We start from the raw sequence: 10,548 nt of genomic DNA, 5'->3' as shown, positions 1-10,548 counted from the left end.
AACCTTCTTGTAGGGGACCCCTTTCTCTTGAAACTTCCTTTCCCAGATTCCCTTATCATTGCTAGGTTCAGGAGAATGGGCATCTGTGTAATGCAACTGCCACCCTGCCCTGTTGCTGAAGTCACTCCCTGACCTGACTCAGCTGGCATCAGAGCAGCTCCCTTGTGGACCTGTGCCTGGATCCAAGGACAGTCTGTCAGCCCCCTCATGTGGCTGGGCCTGTGACTGTTGACCTTGGAGCCATGGGCGGCCATCTTGGCCAAATGGACTGGGTATCAAAAATGCATAATGAGGAGAAGAATGAGCTGCAAGTGTGGAAAGAAGCAGAAACAAAAACCTCAAAGGGTTTGTAATGACTGACTCTGTGTTTTGGGTTCCATGGGACACCCCTGCTCTGTTATAGTTCCTTTATGCATGGGGCACCTGGGTGGCTCTGCTGGTTAAGCATTTGACTCTTGGTTTTGGCTCAGATCATGAAATCAGGCTTGTAAGAACAAGCCCCATATCGGGCTCCACACCCGACATCAGGCTCTGTGCTCAGTGTGGAGTCTGCTTGAGATTCTTTCCTTCTCCCTCTCCCTCTCTCTCTGTTCCTCCTCCTCTACTCTCCACCCCAACACACTCTTTCAAATAAATAAATAAATAAACAAACAAAATCTTTTAAAAGATTTCCTTTCTGCTTCTTTTGTTTAAGCTAATGAAGGATAGTTTCTGCCACTTGCAACTGTATAATTAACTGTAAAATATGAATACAATACAATCCATAGTATTATAAGAACCAATTGAGATATTTGTATGAGCATGACATAGAAGTATTAATTCTAATTTCTCTTATGGTATCATTATTATTATCTGAGTCTCCCTTTTCCTCTTTGGATTAAAAAATATTGTATTTATTGGTAAGACTCAATATCCCAAAGTTATTCTTTATTTAAAAATAAGGCATTGGGGGCGCCTGGGTGGCTCAGTGGGTTAAGCCGCTGCCTTCGGCTCAGGTCATGATCTCAGGGTCCTGGGATCGAGTCCCGCGTCAGGCTCTCTGCTCGGCAGGGAGCCTGCTTCCCTCTCTCTCTCTCTCTCTGCCTGCCTATCCATCTACTTGTGATTTCTCTCTGTCAAATAAATAAATAAAATCTTTAAAAAAAAAATAAGGCATTGAAGGCAGGAGGAATTTTCAAATTCAAAGAAGAGGGTGGGGAGTTTGAAATGCAAATATTTTCAAGTAAGAGTCACACGCTTGAAAAAATAATTGAGCATTTTATGTGTTTTAGGAAAGGGGCCAGAAATATTCATTCATTGATTTCTTGCCCGCCCCGAGTCAGGGGCTGGGGACCCATGTGTTTTAGACCCCAAAGGAGCTTATGGGCAAGCGAGGGTCAAGCAGCAAGGCTAAAGTTAGGCTGTGTTCTGGATGCTAGAATGGGAGGAAGGACGGGAGAGGGCCACAGAGGAAGGCATCTGACCCAGGTCAGGAAGACGTCCAGGAGGCAATGATACTTAAATGAAAGAATGAAGAGGATAGTTAGAAATTAGGAAGAGGAAGGAGAGTTGTAGAAGACAGAACAGCTTGCTCAACAGCCCAGAGGTGGAGGAGGGCGTGACACACCCCTGGCACGGAGCGTGAGAGGGGAGCACTGAGGACTGGTGAGGGGAACAGGGACAGAGCATGCAGGACTTTTGGGCCACACCACGGAGCCTGCCCTTGACTCAGACCCTGTGGAGCCACTGGGGGCGTTTAAGCAGGGGATACTCTGGTCGTATTTGTACTCTGGAACGATATCTTCGGCCAAGGGTGGAGAATGTGTGGCAGGGACCAGGTCTGGAGGAAAGCGAGGCCACTGCAGTAACTGGAGCAAGACAGGAGGGTGCCCTGAACTCTGCTTTAGGAGGGAAAGACAGGATTAGGGGGAAACAAGGAATTCCATTGAGATCTATATAACCCCCAGCTGATTTCACTTGTTCCTCACTTTTAAAGAATTATTGTTTCATTTTACGGGTGTGGCTCAGCTCACACACTTGGCTCAAGCTCAGAGAGCCATCAGGCGGTCCCAAAGAGTGAGGGGTGGGGGTAATAGACGATTTGGTCAGTGCCATTTCTTAGCGGCTCAGCACAAACTCCCCCCTCATAGGACTCAGAGAGATGAGAGGCAGAGTAAGTGAGGTTAACTGTGGGAGAAGAGGTCTAGGTTCAAGGCACGAGTGGTCATCTAGGAGAACAGGCCTGGGTATAGTGTTGCCTTGGGGAGTCCTGGAAGAATGGGAGGTATGGGGACAGCAGGCAATGGGGGTTTCAGGAGAAGAGCCTTCAGAGAGGGTTTGAGGGACATCAAAATCAAACACTATTTAACAGACTGGTATGCGTTGGAGAGATAGCCTTTGACTGTGGCATATGGCGCTACAGGAGAGCTGGACAAGATGTGGACAAGGGACACTAAAGGTGAAGGGAGAGCGAGGCCACAGTGCAGCACTGAGGTCACAGCACTCAGACCCAGGTTCTACATCATCTGTGTGATCTGGGGCAGTCAACACAACCTCTCTGGGCTGGGGAGAGTGGTCCCTACCTGCCCCATGACACAGTTATGAAACTTGGGAAGCGCTTTGTAAATCCTAGGTAAAGGTGAGTTCTATATCGACCTGAGTCATAGTAATCTCATCCTTGACCACACACTTTTCCCCAGATCTTCAACCCCTCCCTTGAAGGAATTTCTGTAAATATGAGAGAAGCAGTGGCAAGCTGTTGGTTGGAAGAGCTGATCGGTTCCCTATCCTGATGCCTTGTTGTTCCTCCAGGACTAGAAGATTCTGACAGAAAAAAGTAGAACTAGTTTTCAAAACACTCACAAGAGAAAGGAAGAGAATACAGATTTGATCTTAGTTTTAGGTCAAAGGAAAACTTCATTTATTTATTTGTCTGCCTGATATCACATCTTAAATTTCAAACAGCTCCTACCTACAGTACCTCCCAGAGGACCTAGTACCAGTGACTGTGAGTAGAAGGCAATTTAAAGGGGAAAATGGGGGTGCAGTGGATTTAGGGGCTCAAGTGAGTGAGTTCCGGTTTCCAAAAAAAGCCAAATTTGACTTAGCACTTGAGATACACCTGATTTTCTGGTAGCACAGCTCAATTTAGAACATTGGACAGGAAGTTTGACAGAGTAACTCAGTTGCATGCAAACTCCAGAAGGTACTTATTGTGGAAATTTATGTGCATACATAAGTAATTCCCAGAGGTACCTGGCTGGCTCAATTGGTGGAGCATGCAATTCTTGATCTCAGGGTTGGGAGTTCAAGCCCCACACTGGGTGTAAAGATTACCTAAAAACAAAAAATCTGGGGTGCCTGGGTGGCTCAGTGGGTTAAAGCCTCTGCCTTCGGCTCAGGTCATGATCCCAGGGTCCTGGGATCAAACCCCACAGGAGCCTGCTTCCCCCTACCCTCTCTGCCTACTGTGATCTCTGTCTGTCAAATTAAAAAAAATAATAAACAAATAAATAAATAAATAAATAATCTTGGGGGCGTCTGGGTGGCTCAGTCAGTTAAGTATCTGAATCTTGATTTGGTCTCCGATCATGATATCAGGGTTGTGATATTGAGCCCAGGGCTAGGCTCCATGCTGGGTTGGAGCCCATTTAAGATTCTCTCTCTCCAAGTGAAACAAGACAAAACAAGAGATGGACACAACCCATAAGAGACTCTTAATCTCAGGAAATGAACTGAGGGTTGCTGGGGGGAGGGGGTAGGAGGGGGAGGGGTGAGGGGGTTGGTGGTGGTATGTGGCAGCTGAGTGATGGACACAGAGGATTGGGGAGGGTATGAGCTATGGTGAGTGCTGTGAATTGTGTAAGACTGATGAATCACAGACCTGTACCCCTGAAACAAATAAAAAAAGAAAAAAGATTCTCTCTCTCCCTCTGCACCTCTCCTGCTAAAACAAACAAACAAATAAATAAAGGAATGGTTCTCAATTGAACTGAAAAAATAATCATAAAAAAGTAAAAGGCTTAAAAAAAAAGTAAAAGGCTTAAAAGAAAGAAAAGGAAAGGAAAGAAAGAAAAAGAGAGAAAGAAATGCCCAGAGAGGCCCTTTGAAAAGGTTAGCCCTTGGCCCCCCTCTCCACTTCCTCACCTACAAATGGGTAGCATAGCTCAAGGAAAGAGTGAGAATTGGTGCAACTGTGTTTCTAATGCAATGACTTGTTTTGTTTTGTTTTTTCAGAGATGGGGGTCATTCTTTGACTTTTCCTTTTGACTATTGTTTTCTGTTTCTGCCTCTTTAATTAGAGCTAGAAACTCAATTAAAAAGAAAAAAAAAAAAAAAAGAAACGGTCTTTTCAAGCCAATTTCCTTGTGTTCCTGAGAGGTTTTGAGGTTAGGTCAGCACATATCTGGGCTGTTTACCTCTCTGGCTATTAACAGGATGGCATGTGACTTGGCCAAAAGCTGTCGTTGACCATGGCAATGACCACTACTGTCTTGGCTTCAGAGACTGCTCTTTAATGTTTTGGCATATAATCACAGTTTTGTTTACCAGGTAAATGGTTTTTGGGTTTTTTTTTTTTTTTTTGGTAAGTTTATTATTATTTTTTCAACACCTATCAAAGAAAGAGAAAGCAGCCTTGCCAAGTTATTATTAGAGGCTACTATGCCATATTAAGGACTTCAGGTTTCCTGTTGACTACCCTACATTTTCCTTTGCACCAAGACTCACCAGCCCCCACCCCACCCCTAAGAAAAGTGAACAATACAAAGTAGAGACAACATAAAGTGCTTTCATGGGAAAAGTCACGCTATGTTTCTAGGCTATGATACTTTCTTCAGGTTTCTTAAAAGAAATCATGCTGAGACCATTTTCAAGGAAGCTCTTTGAGCTTGGGGAAATAATACATCTACTAAATCAGCAGTCCCCACCCCACCAATCGTGGTAAATGCTTCCCCACTTGGCTGAGCTGGTATTTCCAAAGGAGACTATGAAAATTGTCTGAATGTTCAATCAAATTAATATCTTTCTATGGGAGAATGTTCACAAGGTATAGCTAACTGAAAAGAGAGAGATTCTATTAAATTCTAAGCTTTTGTATACACACACACACACACACACATATACATACAAGAAACACACTAAAATTCTATAATGGCTGGGGGAGTATGGGTAATTTTTTCTTCTTTATACTTGTCTTATTTTTTCAAACTTTCTACCATAAGCAGGTATAATACTCGTAATAGAGCGTGGTGTTCTGTTCAAGGCACAGACTTTGAAGCCAGACTGCCTGGTTCAAATCCTGGCTCTAGCACTTCTTGTGGTGACATTAAGCAAATTACTTAATTTCTCTGTGCCTCATATTCCTCTCCTAGGGTTGTTATGAGAATTAGAGAGTTACTATGTACAAAGTGCTTAGAAAATTTCTAATACATAGTAAGCACTATTCAAGTATTTGTTAAATGAAAAAAGAATAAAGATTAAATTTTTAATTTAGTCAAATTATGGTTAGCTTTCTCTAGAATGTTACTGGCCATATTTCTATAGAGTTCATATTTTATAGGTGTTGCTGAATGGAGGATACATATATCCCTATGCCTATGTCTGTCCTCAACTGATATAGTTAGGATAGATGCATGACATTTGATGGGTAGCTGAAATTCTTAAAGTTATTTGCCAGGTCATGACAAAGAACAGGAATTTCCCAAGAGTATACTATGACCCCCCCCTCCCCTCATTTGGTCATAACTGAGTTACGGCAAGCCTAATTCTCTCCTAAACCACAAGTTATACTATCACAATTTGGCTGATGACATTCACAGAACTGGAAGGATCCTTGACCTTTGGTAAATTCTGCCCCCTTGCCCAGGTTGAAATGCCCTGGGTAAACCTGTGTTAAGTGATACGTGCTTCACTTCCTCACGTAGGCCTGGGAGGAGCAGAGGGAAATGAGAACCGGCTTTGTGGTAGATAGTCAAATAATTGTGAAATTGTTAATGACTGATAGGAGAGGACGAAGGATATAATGACAAGGCAGAAAGAGTTCAGCAGGATCTTTTCCCAGCATCAAGAGTATCTACACAAAAGCAAATCCATAAACTTAACACGTGCTGTCGTACAGACTGAAGAACTGAGCTCAGTGTTGGTGGGGTGTAACCCAAGAATGACAGAAAGAAAGAAACTGGAAAGAAAGCAGCACAAAACGGAGAGTGCCTCCTGCCTGTGGGTGGGAGGGCAAGATGGTACTGAAAATCCTATAAAACCACACTGATGCTGTTTCCTTTGAGCCGAGGGAAAAATAGCCTAGAAAAAGGAAACTCCGAATCTCTTGTTTACCCAGCTGTCTGTACAAAGTGAATTATTCATGATTAAATGTGAATAATAAACCTATGCAAATATTTGTTGTATTCTCAATATTAAGGAGGTTGGGGGAGTAGCAGGAAATGAAGTCACTTTAAAGTAATTTAGTCAACCATCTTCTTTAGAAATGTATCAAGAATATAGATTTTGATTGTTATTTATATATTACCCCCACACAAGAAGAAAAGAGGTTGTTTTTTTCTTTAGGAGTCTATGTATGTCCTATTGGAAATGACAATCTAAAGCTTTTCTCTTAGTATCATGACATTTCTATAATTTCCTAAGAAACTAATTGTGAAAGCTTTTTTTTTTTTTTTTAAATTTCTGACTTGGGAGGGTTAAAAGGCTTACAGCAGAAGTTCTTGTATAATGGGAAACCTTAACTGACAAGTTTCCAAGTGCCTGCTGCTTACTGTAAATTCTTACCTATAAATTTCAGTTATAGGTTTTTGATAAAGGGAGTATTACAATAATACTGATACCTGACACTTTTAAAATGTTTATCTTTCTGGTTACAGAATTGATTTAACAGTTTCCATCAGAACTCTTAGCCCTTTAGCTAGAACTGGGTTAGCTTTTATGTAGCTTATCCATTCTAAGAAACACTTAAAACCCAAGCAATAGCAAAGTAGTGAAAGTTGTTTTATTATCCTACAACCTCTACCTTTTTTTTTTTTTAAGATTTTATTTATTATTTTTTGACAGACAGAGATCACAAGTAGGCAGAGAGGCATGCTGAGAGAGAGAGAGGAAGGGAAGCAGGCTCACCACCAAGCAGAGAGCCAGATGCGGGACTCGATTCCAGGACCCTGGGATCATGACCTGAGCTGAAGGCAGAGCCTCAACCCACTGAGCCACCCAAGCGCCCCAATCTCTAACTTTTTAAAAGTTAGTTTACACCCTGTGTCATCACTATACTTTTCTCCTAGCATGCAAACGGCTGTTCTGTGTATTCTGTACTTGAAAATGAGTTTCATTAATATAAAACAACAACAACAACAAACACAACTTTCCCCCAAGCCCCATCCTTAAGGCTGAGCTCATTCTAAAGGAGCCCCATGTTTCAGGTAACCATAAGACTAAGTTCAGACGAATCTCACTTTTGCTCCATAATAATCTTAATATCGGGAGGAGAGGCCAGAGAACTGGTCTGGTCACCCTTGGCTGTTGAGGATTAGGCGTTCTCTAGAACCAATGATCAATGGGCTAGCCCTCCAAGGGAGCTCTCCATCCCTCCTCCAAGCTAACCCAAAGCCCAAGCAGAGGGATTCCAAGCACCACATCAGACTTAGAGTAGACTGTTCCCACCCACTGCTTCTACTTCATAGTTGTTAAAAACCCCAGGTGGATCACCATCCAATGAAAATGAGGAGGGGCACCTGAGTGGCTCAGTCGGTTAGGCATCTGCTTTGGGCTCCAGTCAAGATCTCAGGATCCTGGGATCGAGCCCTGTGTGGGGCTCTCTGCTCAGCTGGAAGTTTGCTTCTCCCCTCTCACTCTCCCTCTAAGAACTCAAATAAATAAATAAAATCTAAAAAAAAAAAAAAAAAGAAAAGAAAAGAAAAGAAAGAAAGAAAGAAAAGAAGAGGAGGAACCAAGGAAGAGAGGAGGTAAATGTCTTGTCCAGAAATAGAGGGAGAACAAAGGTTAAAATTCAGAATTTGACTAACAAATCTCTAGTAAATTCCCCACATTATCCTACCTTGCACCACCCTCCCCAATCAACTTAGAAATCAAGGGCTTGGTGATTCACCAGTAACAAGCATAATTCCTAGCACTATAGTTAATCTACCATTATCTTTTTCTTCTGGTATTGTTATTTCTGGAGATTTAGACAGTGGGAGATGGACCATAGAGAGGAACAAAAGACCAGAGAATCATCTAATCTACTCCCCAGGCTTTAGGCACACTGAGCTGAAACCAATCCAGACTTCCAGAAAAGATAATTCTACCACCTTCTCTCAAATTGGGATCACACCGACTGCATCCCAAGCCTATTCTCTTTTATTCTATGTTGACTGGAGATAACTATTTTCTTATTAAAATAAGCACATTAAAATTGCATCATTAGGTTAATTGGCAATGTTAATAAGTGGCAAACATAGGCCTCAAATGAGAGGTGCAAGTTGTAATAAAAATTTTGAAATGTTTGGAAAAATATGATCTGTATTTAATAAAACCCCATCAGTGAGTGAAAATTGGCTTCATTATTAATATTTCCCCCATCCTGTTTCTCCTAGGGTCTGCAGTTATCTTAGCAAACTTGCCTCTCACTTTATAGGAACTTGTCTGCCTTATGACTTAGTTCAGTGGCTTCTTTCTCATACTCTTAAAGCTGGGGAGCCATTTCATTATGCTGGTGAGTTTCTGAACCTGCAATGCAATTAATTCCTTTAATAGGCTCCTCCTTAGGGAAGGCCCATTAGTAGACATCACTAGGAATTAACATCTTAGTCCAGGAGAAAAGCTCTTTGGAGGCAGCAGTGAAACAGATAAATCTTTGTTGAGAGATGTGGCCAGGAGACTTAACCACATTCCTTGCGGTTTCAGAATGACATGCATATTCTGGGACCCATAGATAGGCAGAGATAGTTGTCATTCTCAGTAATGCCCTGACCGCACCAGTTCTTTAACATAAAGAAGTAGTTCTAAATGTTATAATTTCTTAGAAGAAAGCAGCATGGCTGGTGTGCACTGAGGGCAGGGGAATGAAACTGCCCACTGCCTGCCTATGCCTATGAGAAAAGGCCACCAGTCATTTGAAGCACACTTGAAGGCTGCCAGACAAATCCATTTTATATTACCCTACTAAGGATTTTGTTGCCTCCTTTGATATTGTGAAATAGTAATGAAGTCCTTCTGTTGGAGGTTGAATATTTTCTTGATTATTTTCACATATGGTCTCTGGAAGCAGAGTCATTGGGTTCAACATTCTGCCTCTTGCTATTTACTGACTGAGTGACCTTGGACAAGTGATTGAACTTCTCTGTATCTTAAGTATCTCCTCTGAAATCGAGATAACAGCAGTACCTACCACATTTGGTTTTGGAGAGGATCAAATGAATGCGCACGTGTGGGTGCTTAGTAGAGTGTCTGGCCCAGAGTCAGCGCCCCTAGTGTTGACTAATAAAATGATTAGCTCTGCGGAGTGGAGGTCCCACCACTCCACGTAGGCCTGAAACACAGAGGCTGAAAAACTGACAAAGCAGAGGAGTGGGCGTGTGGGCCCAGGGAGGGGCACTAGCTACAAAAGGACATGAGGGAACTTCTGGGAGTGACAAAAAATGCTCTATATCCTGATTGTGGTGGCGGTTACCCTGGGGTAAAGTTAAAAAAAAACCCACTCAAACAATTCTTTCCCTGACAAACTCTTTTTATGTCGTAGTGCAGGCCCTAATCACTCTGTATCTGGGTTAATGCGTTATGGGTATGGGTAATGGGTTAATGCGAAAGTCTCCTGGTTGATTTTCTGTCTACGAGCACCTTCTCTAATTCCTCCTTAACGTGCCCAGGCTCAACCCCTTTGGGCCCCTTCAGCACACAGGCCTAGAATGGTGTACGTTGCCATTTATTTAATAAAGAGGGAAAGAAATGAAAGTGCATATGTTAGTATGTTTACTTATTTATGCCTAAAATAGGTCTGGAAAGGTATATGAGAAAGTGGTTATATTAGTTACCCTACGAGGAGGGGAACTTGGTGGCTGGGCACAAGGTGGGAGGGATGTTTTTCATTATAAAGTCTTTTGTTCCTTTTGAATTTTAAATCATGTGGATGTATTACCTAATCAAAAATAAATAAATAAAATGTAGGAAATAATAAGAACCCTGCCAAATTCATCTATTCATTCAACAAATATTTACTGGGCACCTACCACTTGCCAAGCATATAGCAGAATTAACGTGTCCGTGGCCATCATGGTGTTTCATCAGCAGGATCCTTCACAAACAGTGCGTCATGGGCCCTGTCTGCTTGGTTAGCTCTATGACTTGCTTATAGGAGATTGAAAGTGCACTGGTCATAGCTGGCATATGATTTAGGGTAAAACCAGGTCAGGGTCAAGGATCTCCTTCCACATACTGAAAAGACATCGAAAGTGTAGAGTAGCAAGGATATCAGATAATACCTCATAGCTAACAAGTACTGGGCATTAATTTTCCATGTACCAGGCATGCTTCTAAGCCCTTTACCTGTATTAACTCACTCATATCTCA

This window comes from Mustela putorius, unplaced genomic scaffold (genome assembly GCF_011764305.1).
Source record: "Mustela putorius furo isolate JIRA1106 unplaced genomic scaffold, ASM1176430v1.1 tig00000081_pilon_pilon_pilon, whole genome shotgun sequence".
Taxonomy (NCBI): Eukaryota; Metazoa; Chordata; class Mammalia; order Carnivora; family Mustelidae; genus Mustela; species Mustela putorius.
The sequence above is the reverse complement of the archived record's forward strand: the minus strand, read 5'-3'. Positions refer to the sequence as shown.